The sequence below is a fragment of the Ursus americanus genome, chromosome 3, assembly GCF_024610735.1.
Source record: "Ursus americanus isolate L20-20 chromosome 3, mUrsAme1.1.p, whole genome shotgun sequence".
Taxonomy (NCBI): domain Eukaryota; kingdom Metazoa; phylum Chordata; class Mammalia; order Carnivora; family Ursidae; genus Ursus; species Ursus americanus.
The window spans coordinates 38,991,282-39,003,890 of NC_142129.1; the positions used below are offsets into that span (position 1 = coordinate 38,991,282).

At 37.1% G+C, this 12,609-nt stretch overlaps 1 long non-coding RNA gene across 1 annotated transcript in view; it reads right to left on the bottom strand.

The window, feature by feature from the left end:
• LOC123789061 (uncharacterized) overlaps positions 1-12,609 on the bottom strand; it is a 1,398,020-nt gene that overhangs the window by 1,177,089 nt on the left and 208,322 nt on the right. The window lies entirely within an intron of this gene.

Below are 12,609 nucleotides of genomic sequence, written 5' to 3' on the forward strand. Positions count from 1 at the left end.
ATACTTAATGGTGAGAAACTAGAAGCTTTCCTCTAAGATCAAGAACAAGGCAAGGATGTTCCATCTCACCACTCCTTTTCAACATCATGCTGGAAGTCTTAGCTAATGCAATGAGATAAGAAGGAAATAAATGCTACAGATATTGCAAAGGGAAAAAAAATAAAACTGTCTTTGTTCATAGAGGACATGATCACCTACGTAGAAAATCTGAAAGAACTGACAAAATTTCTTGGAACTCATAAGTGTTTTTCTGACAAGGTTGTATAATACAAGGTTAACATACAAAGCCAATTCTACACATCGGCAATGAACAAGTGGAATCTGAAATTAAAAACCAATACCATTTATATTAGCACCCCAAAAATGGAATACTTAGACATAAATATAACAAAATGTGTATAAGATCTATATGGAAAAAGTTACAAAACTCTGATAAGTGAAATTTTAAAAAGAACTAAATAAGTGGAGAGATACTCCATGTTCATGGATAGCAACACTTAAATATTGTCATGATGTCAGTTCTTTCCACCTTGATCTATATATTCAATACAATCCTAATCAAAATCCCAAAAAGTTATTTATGTGATATTGACAAACTGATTCTAAAGTTTATGTGGAGGGGCCAAAGACCCAGAATATCCAACACAGTACTGGAAAGAACAAAGTTGTACCTCAAGATGTAAAACAAACCTATGGTAATCAAGATTCTTGAAGAATCAAATCGATCAATAGAACAAAATAACGAGTCCCAAAACAGACCCCCATAAATATAGCCAACTGAGAGGCTGAGACAAAAATAATTGCTGGCATAGAATTCTACACCTAGCAGAACACTCTTTTAAGAATTAAGATGAAATGAAAACATTTTCAGACAAACAAAAACCGAAATTGTTTACCACCCTCACTAAAAGAAGTTCTAAAGACTATATTTAGGATGGAGGAATATCTGCCAAAAGTTGAAGATACAAAAAGAACAAGTAATGAATAAAAATAATGGTAACTAATGTTGATAAGTAGTAAGCAGACAATACCTCCTAAACATTTAGAAACATGTCTATAGGGATGGTGGGGTGAGGCAAGGGTAGGACATCTATGATTTCCAATTGGTTTTACCCAAAGGAAAAGTAAACTTTCTCATGTCTTCATGATAAGAGGTAATTTTACAACTTGGAGCAAGGTACCCACTGAAGTTAGGCTCCTACTTTCCCACAGAAATTGGGAGATAAAGAACTGTCTTCTTTGATTATTGCATTTCAAAGGATGGCTCCCAGGTCCTTGAAAAAGATATTCCTGGTTCCATAAAACTGGCAAAAGGCTTTTTAAGAGATGTACATCTGAAAGGGCTAGAGAAATATTTATAAAATTGCAAGTTTCTAAAGTAAATGCTCTAAGAAAAGGGAGTTCAGGGCCTAAAGAAAAGAAGTCTGTCTTAAGTCAAACTGAAAAACACAGTTAAGGTTTTCTTGATCAGCAGGTGTATGGACTGAATTTTCTCTCCCCAGATTCATACGTTGACTCCATAACTCCCAATATTTGGAGATAGGGCCTTTAAGGAGGTAATTAAGGTTAAATAAGGCCATAAAAGTAAGGCCCTAATCCAATAGGACTGGTATCTTTATAAAAAGAGGAAGAGACACAAGAGCTCAAGCACAAAGAAAAGGCCATGTGAGGACACAGTAGGAAGGCAGCCAGGAAGAGAGGACCCACCAGACGCCAACCTTACTAACATCTTAATCTTGCACTTTTAGCCTCCAGAACCATGAGAAAATAAATTTCTGTTGTTTAAGCCACACAGCCCATGGTATTTTATTATGGTAACCTATGAGGACTAACACAGTAGGTATGAATAAATGAAAGAATGAATGAACATTACCTCCCATTATTCGGTATTCATTTTAAGGCAAGTCCAGTGAGATTTAATTAAAAAATGAGAATTAGGTTGGCAAATGTGGCATTCTTCTGGCACACTGATATAATTTTTGGTGATTCTATTAGTATAACTTAAACCAGTGAATTCATGAAGAAATGGTGCTACCTTCTTATAATTTAATACTGCAAATTAAATATGACAAGTCTGGGGAGGTGGTTAGTAAAAATCCAAGGCTTATAAATCAGAACACTCAGAAGTTCATCATTAAGCTCAGTAATTGGAGAAATGTACTAAGAGCCAGGACTACCAGAACAATAAGTTTTACTGTCTAATTTCTAAAAGAGAACTATGAAGGAAGCAGTGGTCTAGAGATAGGCACTTTTGATCTGACAGAATGTAGGTTTTAAATACATCCTTACTTCAGTTCTTCTTTGCTTTAAATCTTAACATGCTTCACTTATGCTGCCACTTAATATGCTTTAATCATAATCTGTTTCCATGTTATTCAGAGTTTCCTTTAAGATTCTAATTATTAATTCATAGCCCTGAACTTAGAGGGAACATACCTCAGTAAGCCATATACAAAAAGCCCACAGTGAATATCATTTTCAATGGGGAAAAACTGAGAGCTTTTACCCAAAGGTGAGGAACACAACAGGGACGCCCACTCTCACAACTGTTGTTCAACATAGTACTAGAGGTCCTAGCCTCAGCAATCAGACAGCAAAAAGAAATAAAAGGCATTCAAATTGGCAAAAAAGAAGTCCAACTCTCACTCTTCACAGATGGCATGATACTTATGTGGAAAACCCAAAAGGCTTCACCTCAAAATTGCTAGAACTCACACAGGAATTCAGCAACATGGCAGGATATAAAATCAATGCACAGAAATCAGCTGCATTTCTATACGCTAACAATGAGAGAGAAGAAAGAGAAATTAAGGAACCGATTCCATTTATATTTGTACCAAAAGCTATAAGATACCTAGGAATAAACCTTACGAAAGAGGTAAAGGATCTATACTCTAGAAACTACAGAACACTTATGAAACAAATTGAGGAAGACACAAAGAAATGTAAAAACATCCCATGCCCACGGATTGGAAGAATAAATATTGTTAAAATGTCTATGTGACCCAGAGCAATTTAAACACTCAGTGCAATCCCTATCAAAATACCATCAACATTTTTCACAGAGCTGGAACAAGTAATCCTAAAATTTGTATGGAATCAGAAAAGATCCCAAATAGCCAGAGGAATGATGAAAAAAAAAAAAAAACCAAAGCTGGTGGCATCACAATCCTAACTTCAAACTATATTACAAAGCTGTAATCATCAAAACAGTATGGTACTGGCACAAAAACAGACACATAGATCAACGGAACAGAAAAGGGAACCCAGAAGTGGACCCTCAACTATATGGTCAACTAATCTTCGACAAAGCAGGAAAGAATATCCAATGGGAAAAAGACAGTCTCTTCAACAAATGGTGCTGGGGAAACTGGATAGCCTTGTGTAGAAGAATGAAACTGGACCATTCTCTTACACCATACACAAAGATAAACTCAAAATGGATGAAAGACCTAAATGCGAGACAGGAATCCATCAAAATTCTAGAGGAGAACATAGGCAGCAACTTCTATGACCTCAGCCACAGAAACTTCTTGCTAGACACATTTCCAAGGACAAGGAAAACAAAAGGAAAAATGAACTACTGGGACTTCATCAAGATAAAAAGCTTTTACACAGCAAAGGAAACAGTCAACAAAACTAAAAGGCAACCTAAGGAATGGGAGAAGATATTTGCAAAGGACATATAAAGGGCTAGCATCCAAGATCTATAAAGAACTTATCAACCTCAACACCCAAAAAAACCAAATAATCAAGTCAAGAAATGGGTAGAAGACATAAACAGACATTTCTCCAAAGAAGACACAGAAATGGCCAACAGAAACCTGAAAAAATGCTCAACATCACTTGGCATCAGGGAAATACAAATCAAAACCACAATGAGATACCACCTCACACCAGTCAGAATGGCTAAAATCAACAAGTCAGGAAACGACAAATGTTAGCAAGGATGCGGAGAAAGGGAAACCCTCTTACACTGCTGGTAGGAATGCAAACTGGTGCAGCCACTCTGGACAACAGTATGGAGGTTCCTCAAGAGGGTAAAAATAGAGCTACCCAACAACCCAGCAATTGTACTACTAGGTACTTACCCCAAAGATACAAATGTAATGATTCAAAGGGGCACCTGCACCCCCATATTTAAAGCAGCAATGTCCACAATAGCCAAACTATGGAAAGAGCTGAGATGTCCATCAACAGATAAATGGATAAAGATGTGGTATTTATATATAAAACAGAATATTACTCAGCCACCAGAAAGGATGAATACTTACTAATTACATCACCATGGATGGAACTGGAGGGTATTATGCTGAGCGAAATAAGTCAGAGAAAGAAAATTATCATATTGTTTCACTCATATGTGGAATATAAGAAACAGCACAGAGGATAACAGGGGAAGGGACGGAAAACTCAATGAGAAGTCATCAAAAGGGGAGACAAACCATGAGAGACTCTTAACTATCAGAAAAAAACTGAGGATTGATGGAGGGGAGGTGGTGGGGGGATGGGGTAACTGGGTGATGGGCAGTAAGGAGAGCACGTGACGTGATGAGCACTGGGTGTTATACACAACTGATGAATTACTGAACTCTACATCTGAAACTAATGATGTACTATATGTTGGCTAATTGAATTTAAATAAAAAATTATAAAGCATATCAAATGAACCTCATTAACTATCTGAGTTCAGAGTCTATTAATACATTAATAGAAAAATAAAAACAATTACTTTTTCCTTTTTAATAAACTGATTTTGAAGCAGTTAAGAAGGTTCCATTAACTGGTGAAAATGATACTGCACATGAGAGGGGCTTGCCAAGAAGTAGCTTACCTAAGTATGTTCAATTAGTCAATCTAATGATAATTCATTAATTGTAAGCAATTAATAAATAACATATCTTGGACATTCAAATGGTAGCATATAATGCTGCAGCCTCTTAAAAATGTTACCGAATTTATTAATCTTGCACTGTAAAATCATGAGAGTATTTGGATAATGAACAAATGAACTTAGTATGCAGCTCTAACTTCATCTTGGGACTTTTTTTTTTTTCATCACATTTATGTTGTTAAATAACTTACATTTTAGACATATTAGATTTTCTAAATAACTCATAAGATATGAATTAATGAGACTGTCATATCTAAAATGTAGTGACTTCTTCCTGATCTTAGTGATGTGAGGAGTAGTGGGTCTCAAGATTGTCACTACAAATATTTTCCAAAGAGCTTACTAGAGAATCATCTATGCACAAAACCACCTATGGACAGAATGCTCCATTATCTACGGTTTCAAAGCTCCTTGCCTAAAAATAACCAAAGGGCAAGATGTTCTGCTCTAAGAAGGAAATATAATAACAGTAGCTTCCTCTCTTTATTTTTTTTATTAGTTAGTTGCAGGGATTCATCCCATTTTCAGGGAGGTAAACATCTCCTTTATTAAAGTCTTCTCTAGTAGAAACCAGTAATAAAAGGAGATAATCTCTTTCTCATATACCATGTCTTTCTCTGGGTAGTATATTTTTCACATCATTCTTTTAGTTTTATTAAAAAAAACCATCCTCATAGCAGAGCCAACTTTCAAACTTTTAATACAATACCTTTCTCCAGTTTTACTTCAGAAATTGGGCTTGTCTTATGAAATGGGATGTACATAAGTTTTAAAAATGTAATAGTTTTAGTTTCTATCCCATGTGTTCCAACTATTTGAATTGTGTATTTAAATAGAGAGAGCTCCCTATCAGGTGTGCAGCCATTTTAGATATGGGCAAACTTGGCCGATTTTTAGACAAGTTTTTAGTGGGAAATCACGCTAGTGCTAGATATTATCTATCCTACCAAAAAACTAAATTCTTCAAGAAAAAAAATCACCATGCAAAATAAATTGATTTCCTAAAACACAAAAACCAAATTCTTTGTCTAGCATAACAAAGTTTTTAAAAAAGTAAGCAGGTAAAAACCTAACCCAGGTTTTCAATTTTCAGAAAGCAAACAAGAATGTAGCTATCACTATACCAGTAAAGGGATCTAGGAAAGCCCTGGAGATCCAATTAGTTTACTACCTCCAACTAGGTTTTTTCCCTACTGGGAGATCCATAAAAACAACAGGTGACATGTTTCTATAAGGACAAATGTACGTGTGTGTGTGTGTGTCTATGTCATTGCATACAAGGCCAGAAGAGGCCCTGCTCTTGTTGTTTGTGATAATTTGAAAGTTGAAATGTGCAAACCCAAGCTGTCAAATTCTGTCACTTACCTTTTTATTGGCCTGTTTCAGCTTCAAGACTGAAAGAAAATGAAAGCTAACTTACTGTTTTCTCTAAAAACACTATTATTGGAATGATTATAAAACAGAACAATCAAATTCAACCATTATGTAGATCGATACACACATTTTCATTGATTCTCAGTGAGGATGAAAATGTAATTTACTTAAAAATGACAAATGTTTGTAAGAGTTAAAGAGAAGTCGAGAAGACATCATTCGTAAGTGTGATCTTGTCGCTGCACGTCAGGTTTGATGTAAATAGCTTCAATGCAGAATTACTCCTCTCCTCAGCCTCCTCAGCCTTTGACCTTTTGTCTAAAAAATCACTTTCCTTTTGGTAAAAGGTCATTTGATTTCTTATGTTCCAGAGACCCTTCAGAAAAAATTCTTTTGAAAGCTGCTATTGTATTCTGTTAGGTCCATCAGTTGCAATTCTAAAAAGCCCGAAGTTCTATTTAAGTAGAAAATTAGGTTTATAACTTGTTGGTTGCTCAATTGCCCTTATTTCCAATACAAAGGAGAACATTTTATGTGAGATTTCAATCAGGAGAAGAAAAGAGGAGGTACAGGTAACTACCTGTACCCTTCTATGGCGCTGGGAGAAGCAAGGAGGACAGCATAAGAATACGACAAAATTATTCACTGGAAATGAAATACTGATACACAAATAAAGGACCTTATGACATCTACCACTTAGGGGACACATTTCCCTCCTTATAACTAATGACAATCAAGAAACTAAGTATTTTTTAAAAAGAAGTTAAATACTTAAGTCAGTGTGCTTCATGATTAGAAATAAATTCTAAAAAAAAAAAGAGAGAGAGAGAAAGAAATTCGTGTGTCTGTGTGCGTGTGCACACACATGCGGGTATATTACATTTAGTCCTAAGTGTTTTTGTTTTGTTTTGTTTTTTAAGACAAAGTAGACATTCAAAGGTTTGCCTTTGCTTAATTGGGCTGTAAATCAGAAAACACCCTAAGTGCTGTGAAAAGTATTTAATCCACTCCAAAGACCCAGGCTATTATACTTGCCAAATAGCCAGGGTTCTCTAGAAAGTGGAGCCCAATGCAAGAATTTAAGTCCTGATGCTTTACTTGAGAGGTACAAAATAAGGCAGTGATGACAGTAAAAAGAAAAGTGGGGCAAGAAAGGCTACAAACCAATGGGAGGCGAGGCTTTCCATGTTGTTATCACTTGCCCACAAAGCAAAGAGAGGGCAGCAAGATCAACAGGTCCAGCCACTTAGGCCATGAGTCTTCTCTGGACCAAATGTAAAGAGACACTGTGCCCTGAAGTAGTTGACAGTAATTGAAGGTAAGGAAGTGAAGAAATTTATTTGCCTGTTCCCTCCTGATTGGCTTCCCAATGGTCACCTCTTAGGGCATTAACTCCTATGCACTCTGGACCTATTATCTGGCAGCCCCTTCCACAGCCGCTCAGAATTCCAGATCCTACCCTGGTAACTTGGTGTTTCACCAAGCTCTGAAATGATAGGAGGAGCCAGAAACTCTGCTCGTGTGTCTGGCTGGCTTGGCGGGCCATCCTGGTTGTGCAGTGTGACCATATAGAAGGGCCTACTTCTCCCAGGGTAAGTGACTGACCAACAGACTGACCCTCCTGTCTTAGTGGAAAGAACTGAGCGGACTGTATCTTCTGTCCAAAGAGGAAGTGACTGAGGTGGAAGAGAAGCTGGAGGTTTGTGTAGGAGGCAGTGCCTCCGAAATGCAAGGAATGCATAATGCATCCATGTGTGGTAGATAAAGTCACAGGTTAGACTAGAATACAAAAGCAGGAAACACACAAGGGAAGATGCCCAAACAAAGGAATCATTTTGTGGCAATAGGATGGGTTTCTTAGACTGACTTGATACCAGATTATACAAAGTCACTCCAATTCTCAGCAGTTTCTGTTTGATATCATAGAGCTGAAGGCTGCCACACAGTCCATGGCAGACTGTATGAGTGATGGAAAATAAGTCAAAGCTACTGGTGTCTATGTTCCAGAAGATAAAGACATTGTGGGATTCACATACCACTGATGCCACTTCAGACTGAAGGCAAATGGGTAACGGCTGATGTATCCGGTCTTTTTTCCCATGATACTATGGACATCAACACAGGCTCTATGCACATTATATCTGCAAAAGTTACCTGTCATGGCTCATATTAAACAAGACAGAAACATCAATGAAATCTGAGAGTAAAGTCAGAAGAGATGAGAAATGATTTTCTAAGACATATCTTCCTTTTCCAATTGCCCAGAGAGAATAACTTAAAGTGGTGTTTTCTGCAGGGGCACTTGGAGAATCACTGCTTTGGGGCTGACTTCTGATCCATGCCTCTAACACTGAAAACAGAAAAGAGTGGCTTCAGAGGCAAATTACCGTCTGGATACGGTTATATTGATGAGGTAGAGGATATTTTTCAGTCAATCTCATGTACTTGCGACCAGCAGAATGGGAGGTGGTTTGTCTAAACTCTTGAGGTTGATGGACTGTCCGTGAGAGAAGAATTCCAGGTCTAAGTGTGGTTTTTTTAGACCTGCTGCAATCCTTATTTAAAATGCTGACACCTGGGGCCCATCAGCGTTCTGAATCATATTCATGTGGGGTGAGGACTAAAAATCTTCATTTTAATAAAAATAACCGGGGTGATTCTGAAATAAAGGTTATTAAACACTGACTTAATGTGATCTTCAAGGAAAAAAATCTACTTGGTGCCCATAAATGCTTTTGAATATTGAAAAAAAATCACCTGATACCTCAGGGTTCCTTTCTAATAGTAAAGGTGCTAAGGCTTCAGGCCGAGATTTCCATTACAGACCTAAGGAGACAAGAGCACTCCCGTGCTGTTAATTAACAACCAAGACCTATGATCTCCCCACCAATGAAAGGCTCTTAAGTAGCTCTGACTTGATCTCCCAGCACTAATAACTTAATTGGAAACATAAAAGACCATGCTAATGGAACATTAGGCAAAAGTCTTATTCAAGCACTGCTCACTAAGTAGACTGTTAAATTGCTTGATGTTCCCTCATCTTAACTGTAGTTCTCATTTCCGATATCTACCCCATTTATGTGGCTATTGACAGATGTTTGTGGTAGCCAAAGCGTCCTTTAACTCAGATCTTTACAAGTGTTCTAAGAGTCTCTAAAGAAAAGAAGATTATATGCAGGTAGAACACTCACCAAATTTGTACTTTATATAAATTACTACATATTAAAACCGAGGTTTGGCAGAAGCCAAATAACATAATGGGTTTTGTACCCCATAGGAGGCACTAGACCATATACAGAATTCAAAAGGGAAGTTTCTGGAAACTATTCGTGTGTGGTTTAACCATGAGTTCACTAGAAGGATTTAAACAGAGTAAGATTTACATATTTGAAGAGAATTTGGAGGGAGATTTCTCTGGGGAGAGCTGTGCTGCAAAACCCATCCATCATTTGGCAGGGGTATTGAGAATCTAATGGGTGAAGACTACTGGGAGACCTTTCCAGGTGTCATGCCCAGTTTAGAGACACAATGGGCAAGCATCTGACTCACACTTAGGAAATCTAAAGGGTGAGAGAGAAGGTAGCTTGCTGTTTTGACAATGGACTAAAACAGTTGGCACTGGCTTATACATCTGGATTCAGTGCAAAGAATTCATGCTTACTTTCCATGGACCAGATATGGGGGACACACACAACAGACCTAGTGTGGGGTCATCTCAAGTCCCACCCAAAAGAATCACATAGTAGTTGACAGTGACAGAGAATTTGAAGGCATCAAGAAATTTTAAACGGCTGAGAAAGCAGTGAACAACTATCCAAAATAGAGATGCACTTGGCACAACTTAGGTAAGATTTCCTGAGTGAACATAATTGGGCTAGGGAACAGTTTCTAAAGTAAAGGGAAGGAGCCCATTTTAATTTTCTAATAGTCCCAGAGAGTATGGTACCGGCTAATAATAGTACCAGGCAGTTAAGAACTCTTCTCCCTTCGTTCTCCTCCTCCCTTCCTACACCCTGACTATAAAGTGGTCACAAATACAGTAAGCTAGATCAGGGGAAGGAGGTGAGATGAAAAATGGAAGTGCTAGAGAGCCAAACAACCACATCTTTTCCCAGTTGTAGGATTCCAGCCCGCAACTGGCTCAAGTTAGGAATAGGTAGAAATCTCAAGTTTAAGGTTAGAATTTTGATTAGTACATGGGAATGGACATTTTAATTATTAACTAGACATTGTGTTTGAACTTAAGGCAACCACAAGTTGAAGAACCACAGACTTGGCCCGTTTTCAACAGAGACAAAAGAAGAGCTGGCCCTATAAAAGAGATTTTTAAAAAACAGCAAAAGACAAATATAAAATTGTTTTATAATTACATCTCAGGAGTCATTTTGGTTCAATGTAATGATTCCTTTTACTCAATGCTTAATTCATTAAATTCACATAACTAAAAAGCAAAACTTGGAAGATTGATTTCTGTGGACATTTAGTTATTAACTGTAAAGTTGATTAATTAAATTCCTTTAAACAATTTAAATGGCAATTAGCAATTCATTGTGACTGATTTTTCTGAATACTTTAAATACCCTAAATAGCAAATAAAACATACACAAACACAATGAGTCAACGATTCCATAACTGTTCAATACCTTAGAATCATACTGGTAGCAAAAGTGCTAATAGCATGAATGAAACTTTGCTTTACTTCTTACTTTTACATCTTCATAAGGTTCTAATTTTTATACCTTCCTAAGCTTTCTGTACCAATGTTTACAACCTTTTCAGAGAATTAAAAAAATTTTTTCCAGATCTATATGAAAAACAATGCTAACTTAGAATACCAGAATCCAGGTTGTTGGCTGGTTCATTGATGTTTGTGGCATGGCACTTGGTAGTACGGCCCAAGGTAAAGCAAACTTCTGTCTCTGTAATAGATCAATTGCCTTTTCATATAAAACTTTCACTCATGGGGCACCTGGGTGGCTCACTCAGTTAAGCGTCCAACTGGGCTCAGGTCATGATCTCAGGGTTGTAAGATTGAGCCCCACGTCGGGCTCTGTGCTAGGTGTGGAGCCTGCTTAAGATTCTCTCTCTGCCCTTATATCTGAGAGACTGCTCTTGCTCTCTCGCTCTCTCTCAAAAACAAAAAAAAACCAAAAAACAAAAAACTTTCCCTCATTATATCCTGAGATCCACGTATCCCTGTCTTTAATATAAATTTTAATTTTTGAAAACTTATCTTTCCATTCCTATGGAAGTCCTTATGCCAATGCCTTGACATTATGATACATTGACCTGGTTTGTTTCAATTATGAAAATATGTGTATTCCTTATCAGTATTTTATTAAAATTCATAGGGGTTTATTCATAATGAGTACAGGCTTCATCTCCTAGGAGATGAGGGATTGAATCTCTACGCTTTTCTCCTCAGAACAGTTGGATCGTTTATAATTTCAGAACATCCTGTTTTGTAATGGTCATTGTGTATGCCTGTATGCCATAGTTGTAATCAACTTTAATAACCTTGTGAGTCATTATTATATAAGGCCATTAATTCTGGTAAGTCCTTTAGCATTTAGTATGTTCCCATCTTCTGGTCATTTCTATATTAAGAAAGAAGTTTACCTCATTTTGTGGCAATCCTGTGTCATGTTGGTTCATTCATATATTTTAATTCCTCTTTCTTACACAAGAGTATATGTGCTACACATACAGAAGTATATGCTAAACAAAGAACAGAATGTCATGTGTCAACACCCTCCTACTTATTTAAATCAATAAAGATATAAAGATCCTATTGGAAATTCTTTTGTTGTACTAGAAGTACCTCTTTGCACACGTTGTGTTTTCTCTTCTGAATATGACTGTGAACGCATGGCTTTTTGCAGGCTTCCCAATTGAACCATTGGCATTATTACTCTTATTATTATTTGCTGGTTCTTTTGTCATTGAAGCGCTTCCCCTGATGTTTCAAGAGGCAGCTTTGGTTTCTGGTTAACAGATTGCTGTGGACCCATCTCATTTTGTCTTTGTACTAAACTTAGAGGCAACTACCCTCCAGGGAACAGAATTTGTGTGCTAAGGGTGAACATGAGGGTTGGTAATGAATTAGAGTAGTGCCCCTGCTGTTACGCCATTTATGATAATGATAGAGCTGGAAAAGAAGTCTTTTAAGGACATGAATTCACACTGATTTTTCCAATGTAACATATACTGAACCCAACTTTTCTTGTAGACTTGCTTTTATGCTTATAATAAATATGTAATAAATGGAGAAAATGCGTTACTTTCACAGTTGGTACCAGAATTCTTCCTCAGGAGAAATCGACCTCTCTTTCATGTTTTGA